A 9,344-nucleotide genomic window follows, 5' to 3' on the forward strand; every position below is an offset into this window, starting at 1 on the left:
GCATCATCCTTCATCTGCTGATCATTAAGCTTTGGTCACCTCTTGGGGTGGTGGGTCACGCAAGCATTCAGGTTCTGCTCCTGTGTGGAGGTGCTGGGAAGACCTCCCTGCAGCATTTTAAATAGCACTGGGAAAATGAGGGTGAAGGCTGAGTGCTTGAGCAAGGCAGCAGCTGCACACGAAGGAGCGAGGCAGTGGTGTAAGCACAGGCTTGGGTCAGTTGGCTCATCTCAAGAGGGTGGTATAATCCGTCAGGCACGCTGCTTGATGTGGTGTTATTGACTGCAGCGCGATAAGGATCTCCACATGCTTCCGCCCATCCTCCGTTTGCCCCCCAGCTGGAGGGAAAACTTCCTGGCGGTGGCCGGCGGGAGGGTGGGGGATATCGCAGCCCCGCTCCTGCCACCTGGGGCTGCAAGGAGAGGCGCAGACGGTCGCTGCTTGGCAGAGTTCCCCTCCGCACGCTCCCCCTTCGCGCACACAACCGCATTTGTTATTCTAAGACGCCTACGATTCAGAGTGTGAACTGCAAAGTTGGGCCTGGGGAGAGAGTCCTAATGCATGTAAACGCTTCGCCTAAGTGATATCGTGTGTGTTAATTAAGCTTTGCAGAGTAGGACCAGGATGTTACAATCCAGAGCCCGAGTCCACCAGGGTCCTTGCCTGGCCTGTGGTAGTTGTGCCAAGGGTGAGGCTGGGTTGGGGCATGTGGCTACGACAAGCGGGATACAGCCTTGTCGGTCCTTCCTTCTCCCTGGCCTGGCTGAAAGCGTTCATCAGGCCCAAAGACCTTCATGGCCACCTCAGGTTTCATTGGATAACTAGACAAAAACAAACCATTTGAGACTTGAGCTATGGCCACCATCTCTGGCTGTAGCACATGTTCTTGTTCTTTCTTCGCAAGCAAAGTTCACATACCACTGAAAAGAATATCCATTTGTCTATGCCTCTTAATACATCTGCTTCTCCTAAAATACCTTTCTGTGCCTTTTTTTTTTTTTTAAATTAAACTGGGGAGGTGTTACGGAAAAGCAAAGGTTTCCTAAGTGACTCTGTTTCCATAGTAAAAAAATCCTTTTACAATAAGTAATGATGATGCTCCATGTTTTTTATACCAGTCTTTACAGTGAAAGCAATATGTTGTCCATAAATCTTAAGGCTGGTTAATTCCTATAAAATTCTGCCAGCAGAATCAAATGATTTTACTACCCCGTGTCAAATTAATGGCTGGGTGTTGACCAGTGTCACTTCCTGCTTGAAAAATGACTGTGACATTAAGCAGATTTTATTTATGCTTTCCTGCCTGATGATCAAAAATAGTAAAATTGAACAGTGAGGGTGGGGAAAAGTCAGTGCTCATTTCATAAATAGCATCACCACCACATCTCCTTGGAGCAAGCCCATGGTGATGCCCACACAGTGGGGCTCGGGTGTGCTCCCTGGACACACTGACTCTGTCTTTCCTTTGATGACCAGTTGCTGTGGGAGGTGTGTTGGGTTTGTGTGACAAGGTTTTGCTAGTGTATGGGCAGCGGCTTTTGCCCGTGGTGGTAATTGGTGAATGGTCTCTCCCTGTCCTTACCTCGACCCACGAGCCTTTCATTATATTTTCTTGCCCCATCCAGCTGAGGAGGGGAGTGGTGGAGCAGCTTTGAGCACCCAGCATCTAGCCAGGGTCAGCCCACCACAGAAGGGAATTTGGACTCATAGCCTTAGAATCAGCTCTGGTCCCGCTTCAGTTGATCACCCGATTCGATGAGAAGGGTGGTACTGTGGGACGTGCCCCCAAACACAACGCCCTCTTTGTAATAAGTTGTCTGAAATTCCTGTTGCTAACCCGTATTTATGTATGGGAAAGGCCAAAAGGAAAAGAGCAGCTGGTCTTCTGGCTGATGCCTGGATTAAATTCTCACAAATTGCAGGAATAATTCATGTAGTCTCATGCCACTGGTCTTATATGTGGTGATGTTGACCTGAGGAGGAGCTTTGTCTTCCTTGGTGTCCTGGTGAGCCCAGGAATTTGGTGGCACCTTGATGAGATGCCAATTGTAATGTCTTTGTTAGTTTAACTGGAATAAAATGCTGATTATTAGTGGCTAATTGTTTTATGGTGAAGCCTGAAATGTGCATGGACCCTGCAGAGGTGCCCAGTCAACTGCAGTCCAGCCTGGAAGCAGTTCACTGTCTTTTCTCCAAGTTTTTGAACAAAACACTAACTCCATGTGATGGTTCGGGTGAAACAGAATAAGCAGACAAGGAAAAAGAAACAGTTCTGTCCTGTGATTCTTGGTGCTGTGATGTCCTTCCGAGAAATCCTTCGTCAATATGTGGGTGACCTCTTGTGCAAAGGGACAAAGAACCAGAAAAGATTGTCCCACTGGGAGGTTCATCTATTCCAAAGGCAACTGTCCTCAACAGGCCCATGGGTGGTTGGAGCCAGTGGCCTGGTTCAATCCCTCTCTCTGGTTTCCCCCACCCAGCCCATGCAAGTGGATGGAAAGAGCAGCTGCCAAGCACACCACACCTCCCAGCCTGCAATAATAATCACAGATCATCTCACCTCTGGCCCACACTAAGCATCTGGAGAAATTTTTCTGTTGCCAGTCGCCTCACATTCAAGCCGATTCTCTTTGGCTTGACCCATAGCTGGGGGTTTGGCTTTCAGTGTGCTAGCGAAATGCATTAACAAAGGCCAGGTGAGGACATTACGATCGGCAGCATGAAAGGTAATTTTCTTTCTGAGTCAGCTCTCAACTTCTTGAGCGCTGCCAGCACTAGGACTTGCTGCTGTTTCTCTTGCTGCCCTGGCTGAAGTCCTCCTTTCTGAGCCCAACAATTTCCACTGTATATTTTGGGAAGAACTGGAACGTTCCACTCAGTCTTCCAAAATCTAAATATCACTCCTCATGGCCCTCCCTAACACTTAGAGTCAGCTCTGGACATGCTGCAGATTATTTTTATACATCCTAAGTTGTCATGGTCCGCCCAGTTTCGCCCAGCCACCTGCAGCTGGGTTAGCTGTGTTGTGTCCACCCTCCGTGAGTTGTCCCAAGAGATGCAATAGGGATGGTCCTTACCCTTGTCCCTCCTGTCTTGGGATCACTTGGGGCTGGATCAAGAAGGTGTACAGCCAATGAACAGCACAGGACATCATCCAGAAGTTGGGGCATAATGAAGCCTCTTGTAGCTCTGCTTTGATCACCTTCCTGGATCTCGTTACAAAGAAAACCAAAACCTACAGAGGAATGGCACAGAGTCAGCACACGTGCAGGATTTTAGCTGGGAACCAGGACTGAGACATGCTCCCTGCCTCCACAGTCAGACCCATTTAGTCTCTTCATCATCTGGGCAGGACAGCACAACCTTTCTCTCCTCTTCTCCACTTCATCCCTTGGTTCCCAGGTCAACATTATGGCCCATACAGTCCCTGAGAATTCAAGGCCTGATTTCATCGTGACTGTAGATCATGAGTCCTGAGAGGCACCTGTGCTCTGCTTGGGTAATTCAGCCCACACAACCAGGAAGAGAAAGACAACAAATAGGGAGGGGGGGGTGTCCTTATGGTGCAGAATTATCTCATCCATACTCCAAACATCATCTACGCTTCTTTAGTCAAGCTTCAGGCTCATAACTGGAGAGATTTTTGACATGCACGCTTCTTGCAATCAGTCAACCAAACAATCTGTACCATGTCCAGTTTCCTGTAATTATCTGGAGGTTCACTCAGATTTATTTCGCTAACTTCTTCAGCCCAGCTGTTCCAAGATGCTCAAGCCTTTGAGCCAATTTGCAACAAGTGGCCATGAGGTGCTAATATCTCTTTGCCACAGGACTGGCAGCAGGGACCGTGCTTACATGGGAACCACAGCTGCAGGATGTGAACATCTGAAAGCACTGTTAGAACATAAGAAAAATAAACCAGTTCAGACACATGACCTCAGGGCTAACATTTTATTAAAGAAAAAAAAAAAAAAAAAAAAAAATATATATATATATATATAAAAAAATGCTGTTGCTTCTGATAAAGAACTTATTTAGGCCTTGCTTGAACTGAAACCCCTAACCTATTGCTTAGAACTACTGTATCTTCCTACGCAGCGGTTTATTTTGTCACCAGGCCAAATCAAGTTATGTAGTTAGAAGCCTTTGGTACCTGCCTGCACGTTTGCATCTGGGAAGAAAATATTTCTGTCCCTTCTCTCTCTTTCTCTGTGTGCAGTTAGTTTATAAAGCCAAAGCTACCCCTAGGGCTAACTTCTCGTACTCGCTGTCAGAGCCACCTTATTTCTAAGTCACCAAGTGTTGGGCCATTCTCTGATGATAGTCTGCAAAAATCAAAGTGTGACAAAGCGTTCAGGAGGACGCTTAATTATGTTACAAGGCGTGAGGAACTTGGAACCATAATACGGAGACTGCTATAGAGAAGATTATCATGCCTCAAATTTTCCACTGTGGCGAGCTTATAAAACATAAGCTTTTTATTTTATAAAAAATTTATATTATAATTATATTTTAACTCACACTTTTAAATATATAAAAAGCCCTAATGTTCTGTAACCTTGCTGAACTGGAAAGTCTGAGGCATGCACATTTGGCGATGATGACAGCTTGATGCATGGGTTTTTTGGGTTGATCAAATGCCCTTGTCAAAATTCCTTAATTGCATCTCACTCATATATAGGTTTTTACACTCAGTCCCATCAAAGTCTTATTCAAGACCTTAAAATAGAGTTTTACTGATTCGCAGAGGTTGTGTTGGTTTTACTGAATTGGTTCACCCACGTTTTGTAACAGTGATAGTAGTAATAAATGATTCTTAACGACATCAATATGTTATTTCTGATTGTTTCCCCCTGGGACTCAGGCGTGTTACAAAGGAAGCTGGTGTCACTCTGTTTTAAAGATAAAACACACCCAGCTTACCAGTGGGGATGTCAATTAGACTTTGGACATCCATGTTTAATCTTCTTGCTTTTATCGTTTTCCTACATGTGAAATGTTTAAAAACATGTGGAAGCAAATTAGATAAACATATGCTCCAAGCCGGCCTCATCCATCCAGCCCGTAATTCAGCATGTGGGAGGATTTTGGTGGTGAACGTGGCTGTGAAAGGCCAGACAAAAATAGCATCAGCTTCCCGGGGTGTAGGGCCAGGCTGCCAGCTGGTGTAAATCAGGGTGTCTCCTCTGCGCTGCCTGCGCAAGGCATGGTTCATCTTCGCCAAACTTACTGGTTTGGTTTGAGATGTTCCAAACCAATTTTCCGCGTGGTTTCTCCCATCCGAGTTGGTTTCATTGTGGGGTTTGTCCTGGAGGAGTGGGACAGTTAATGAAGAAAGCTCCTTGTGTCTGAAGTGGGATTTGTGGATCCAGCGCTTAGTGATGCACCAAGCGTAGGTGGGCACGTACGAGCCACCAAAGTGGGATGCTGAGCTGCAACATGCTCAGAGTGCAGCCCTGGGTGGTGCTAATGGAGGAGTTAACATTCCTTTACTGTCCTCCTGGGTGGTAAACCCATTCGAAATATTTTCTGTGCTGACCTTTTCTGTAATGAGCTTCGAAGGTACCACTGAGCCACAGGTTTTCCCAGGGATGCTCCAAGGTGACCTATTCATGGTAGAGCAATAAGCAGGAGCAATGGTGTGGTGACATTTAACTAAATGTATTTAACCAAAAAAAAAAAAAAAAGAATTGCCTCTCTTGTATAGGAAGCTTACAATGGTCCCTTCTGGATTTGAAATCTGAGAGGTACCTGCGTTTGGCGAGAACTTGTAGGAATGGAAAAGCAGCCCCCTCCCGCCTGGACCAGACTTCTGAAGCTCACAGGCTGGAGAACGGGGCCAGGTGGGATTTACCCCTTGCTCTCGCCAATGTGTAACCTGGCAGGGCCGAACCATTTGGAGACAAATCCCTCCTTCTCCTCCGGTGGGAGCGGGGAGGCAGGCGGAGGCTGCAGCTTTCCCAGCAGCGCTCGTGGCGTGCCGTACCCCAGGGCCGCTCGCCTTCCCTGCTGTGAAAAGCTGTAAAATACACACCAATAACTGCATGGAAATGGCTGGGCAAATATTTTGAAAGACGGAGAAACTTTGTAGAAACCACTGCTTTGTGAGTCACTTATGGATGGAAAAAGGTGAACCGAAAAAATCTCCCTGGCAAATAATTTGCTGAATATTATTCATCTTAACGGTACCGCTCCCTCTCTTCCTTCCCCCATTTCTTATCTGCTTGCCTTTTTACGCTTGCTATTCAAAGTCTGATGAAACCATAGTTTCCAAATTGATTTTTTTTTCCTCTCCCAAATTTCTAATGTCAATAAATACTTCAAAGGTAGACAGAACTCGCATGCCAACTTCTAGCCTAGAGCTTACTTTTACAGCTCTGTAATAAACCCCTTTAAAAAAAATGTTTATAATGGCCGTGACCGTAGAACTTAACTATTGCAGTGCTTTCTGTCACCCTCGTAATGTTAAGTGCCAATAAATCACCTGAACTGTTGCGATGCCTTGTATTTATTTGCAAAGCTGTTAGAGGAGCATTTTGGTGGTTTATTGACCAAGTGGAACAAAAGCTGTGGCTCTTTTGTTTTGTGGATTTTTGGGAGGGGTTTTTTGGAGGTGTTTTTTTTTTTTGCACAGGAGAGTAGATGAAATGCCATCTAAACCTCAAGCTGGCCTCTCGTACCCAAGGTGTGTAATGCTGCTGGTTTTGGAGGTATTTCGCAGGGGATCAAACCCGGTTCAGAGGCGAGGTGGAGCAGCGATTGCTCGGTGGTCACAAGTGTGATGCCAAACCTGCCCTTGGGGCTCAGCCCGGAGCCGAAAACGGTTTTTTGGGGAGACACCAGCCTGCAGTGAAATGCGAGGCATGAAGCAAAGGGCCTTTTCCTTTTGTAGGCCCCGCTCTGAAGCCTCCCAGACTCTGCTTATAGCAGAAAGTGATTTTTGGACTCTGATTTTCCTGCGCAGAGCACAGTGCTCGCTTATTATTAATATTTCTATTACCCCCCAGTTCAGATCCTGCTTGGTGCTAACTCAGGGCGTTGTCCTGGGGCTTGTAGACTCAATCATCCTTTTGCAAAGAGGATTTTTGCTCTTTCATCTGTTGCGTGTTCAGAAAAGTTCGCCCACTGAGAAACACAAGTAGTAAAACCGGAAAATAAAATTTATCCTTCATCCTTGTTTCCTGCATGCTGTCATCTCCACACTAGAGCGTTTCTGAAGGCAACTCCCTACCAAGGACAGGGGTGAGGAATTCCAAAACCTAGTGACGGGCAGAATTAGAGCTTGCAGTATGAACATTGACACAGTCTTGGTTTGAAATTAATGCATGAAAAGTAAACTGTTTTCTCAAAAAAAGTAAACACAGTAAGTTTTCCAACTGTGTCAATAACCCCAGGACAAAGTGGATTTTGAGGCAGCAGTGGATCATATAGAAAAACAAGCTTTAGCTGTTGGTAATTAAGAGTCAGTATTAGAAGTAAAAGGCCAATCAGCCCTGAAAGCCACCTGCCTCCTCTTAGAGTGTGTTTTGAAGATCCTTACCACATATTGCATTACGAGCTGCTGCCTCTGAGTGTATCACCTGGTTGGAATTTTTCATGGAGCTTGAATTTATTAGAAAACAGCCCTAGTCAAGCAGAACTGTGCAAATTAAATTGGATTTACATGACAAGGTGGAGCCCAAGCATAGCAGCTAGGAAATGCCTGAGAAGCAAAAGACAAACCAGAGGGGATCAGGGAGGAAGGCTGCTCTGTGTAAACAGTGGTTAAAAAAAAAAAAGATTGACTAACAGAACAATAAAATTAAAATTCCCACTTCAGCTGCCCTGGGGGTTTCAAAATGAGACACTGAGGGAGAGTCAGATATTAGAGGAAATAAACAGATTTCAGCATATAATAAGCAGGAGGATGGAATATTATTTTAGGATAAAGTGTTCTGAGATGGAGCAAGCTGACCCAGAACACATTCCTGTTGCAAAGAAGGGGGAAGACTTGATCTTCAACCCCTGCGAAGCCTGGACAACTCAATCTATTGGCTTCAATAAGCTCTGGATGAAGACTGACTTCTAGGAGATGCTAGGAGCTTCAGTTTTTCTTCCCTTTAAGTAATATGTCTGTCGGCTTGCACTGGTGCCTATTATCTTATCAAAATATGGTTTCTTCATCAGTAATATGTAGGTTTCATCCAAATCTGTAAATATCGAATTGTTTCCATATGCCAGATATTTCACTGGAGAGACCCTCCACTTTGGGAATGTCATTACTGCTCAACATAATCTTCTGTGAGTCATAATGTAAACTCAAAGTTATTGCGATTTATTAGAAATCACAATTTGCCAGGAAAATAGAATTAAGAGCAAGTAACCCAATTGCAAAATGATCGTGCCCTCTGTCGCAGTCTGAGCCCATTAATATTGACTTTCCCAATCCAAAGAGTGATTTCCTCTTGCGTCTGTATAATAACATGGTGCAGCGTGTATTCTTCTGAAGGAAGCAACAGAATTTTATTGCATATATGGAGGAGAATTGGTTTTCTGGTTTGTTATCTAAAGCTGATCCTTACTGTCAATGTTTGTGATGAGTAAACCTCAAGAAATAACACAGCTAAAGGCTTGATCTGGTGCCGCTATGATTTGTAGAGTGAAGGTGGAGAGATGCGGTTGTGGCCAGGCAGAAGGTGCATGAGGGCACCTGGGTCCAGGCTGCTTTCTCAGAAATGCATCGTGTTCTTCTTAGAGATCAAGAGATCTGCTCACAGAGATAGCGGAGGGCACAGAGGAAATGTGGTGAAAAGCAAGCTGTGAAAGAAGTGCTAAATGTGCCGTTTCCTGCTGGAGCAGTTTGGCTTCTGAGAAATCCTCCCTCTTTGGAGTGGGGATTTGGAAGGGTGAGAAATGATTCTTTATTAGTAATACTTTGATTCTCCTGATCCCGGTGGGCTGGCAGCTGGGATTTCCTCCATCTAAATGCTGGTGTGAGCAGCCTCCAAGTCTATTTGTGTAGAAATATCGATGTGCAGCAGATCCAACAACTGGCTGTGTTGGGACAGCTTCTTATCTCAGAGCCCTGACTCTGATGTGTCTCCTCTGACTGCATCGCTATATCCCTTCAGATGGAGCCAGTCTTCTAAGGTGCAGAGGTCTCCATGACTGGAGATGTCCCCAGGATTGTCCCCATGTAATGGACAGTGGTGGCTTGGCCTTGCTCTGGTGCACAGTCATGCTGGGCATCCTCATGAGCCTCAGACGTTCATCAGCCCCAGCTGGTACCAAGGGAAGCTTTAAAAGCTTTGATATGTGGCATCATGTCAGATGTCTGAAGCTGGCCTGAGAGTTGGCAGCAGAGC

The sequence above is a fragment of the Caloenas nicobarica genome, chromosome Z (assembly GCF_036013445.1).
Source record: "Caloenas nicobarica isolate bCalNic1 chromosome Z, bCalNic1.hap1, whole genome shotgun sequence".
Classification (NCBI taxonomy): domain Eukaryota; kingdom Metazoa; phylum Chordata; class Aves; order Columbiformes; family Columbidae; genus Caloenas; species Caloenas nicobarica.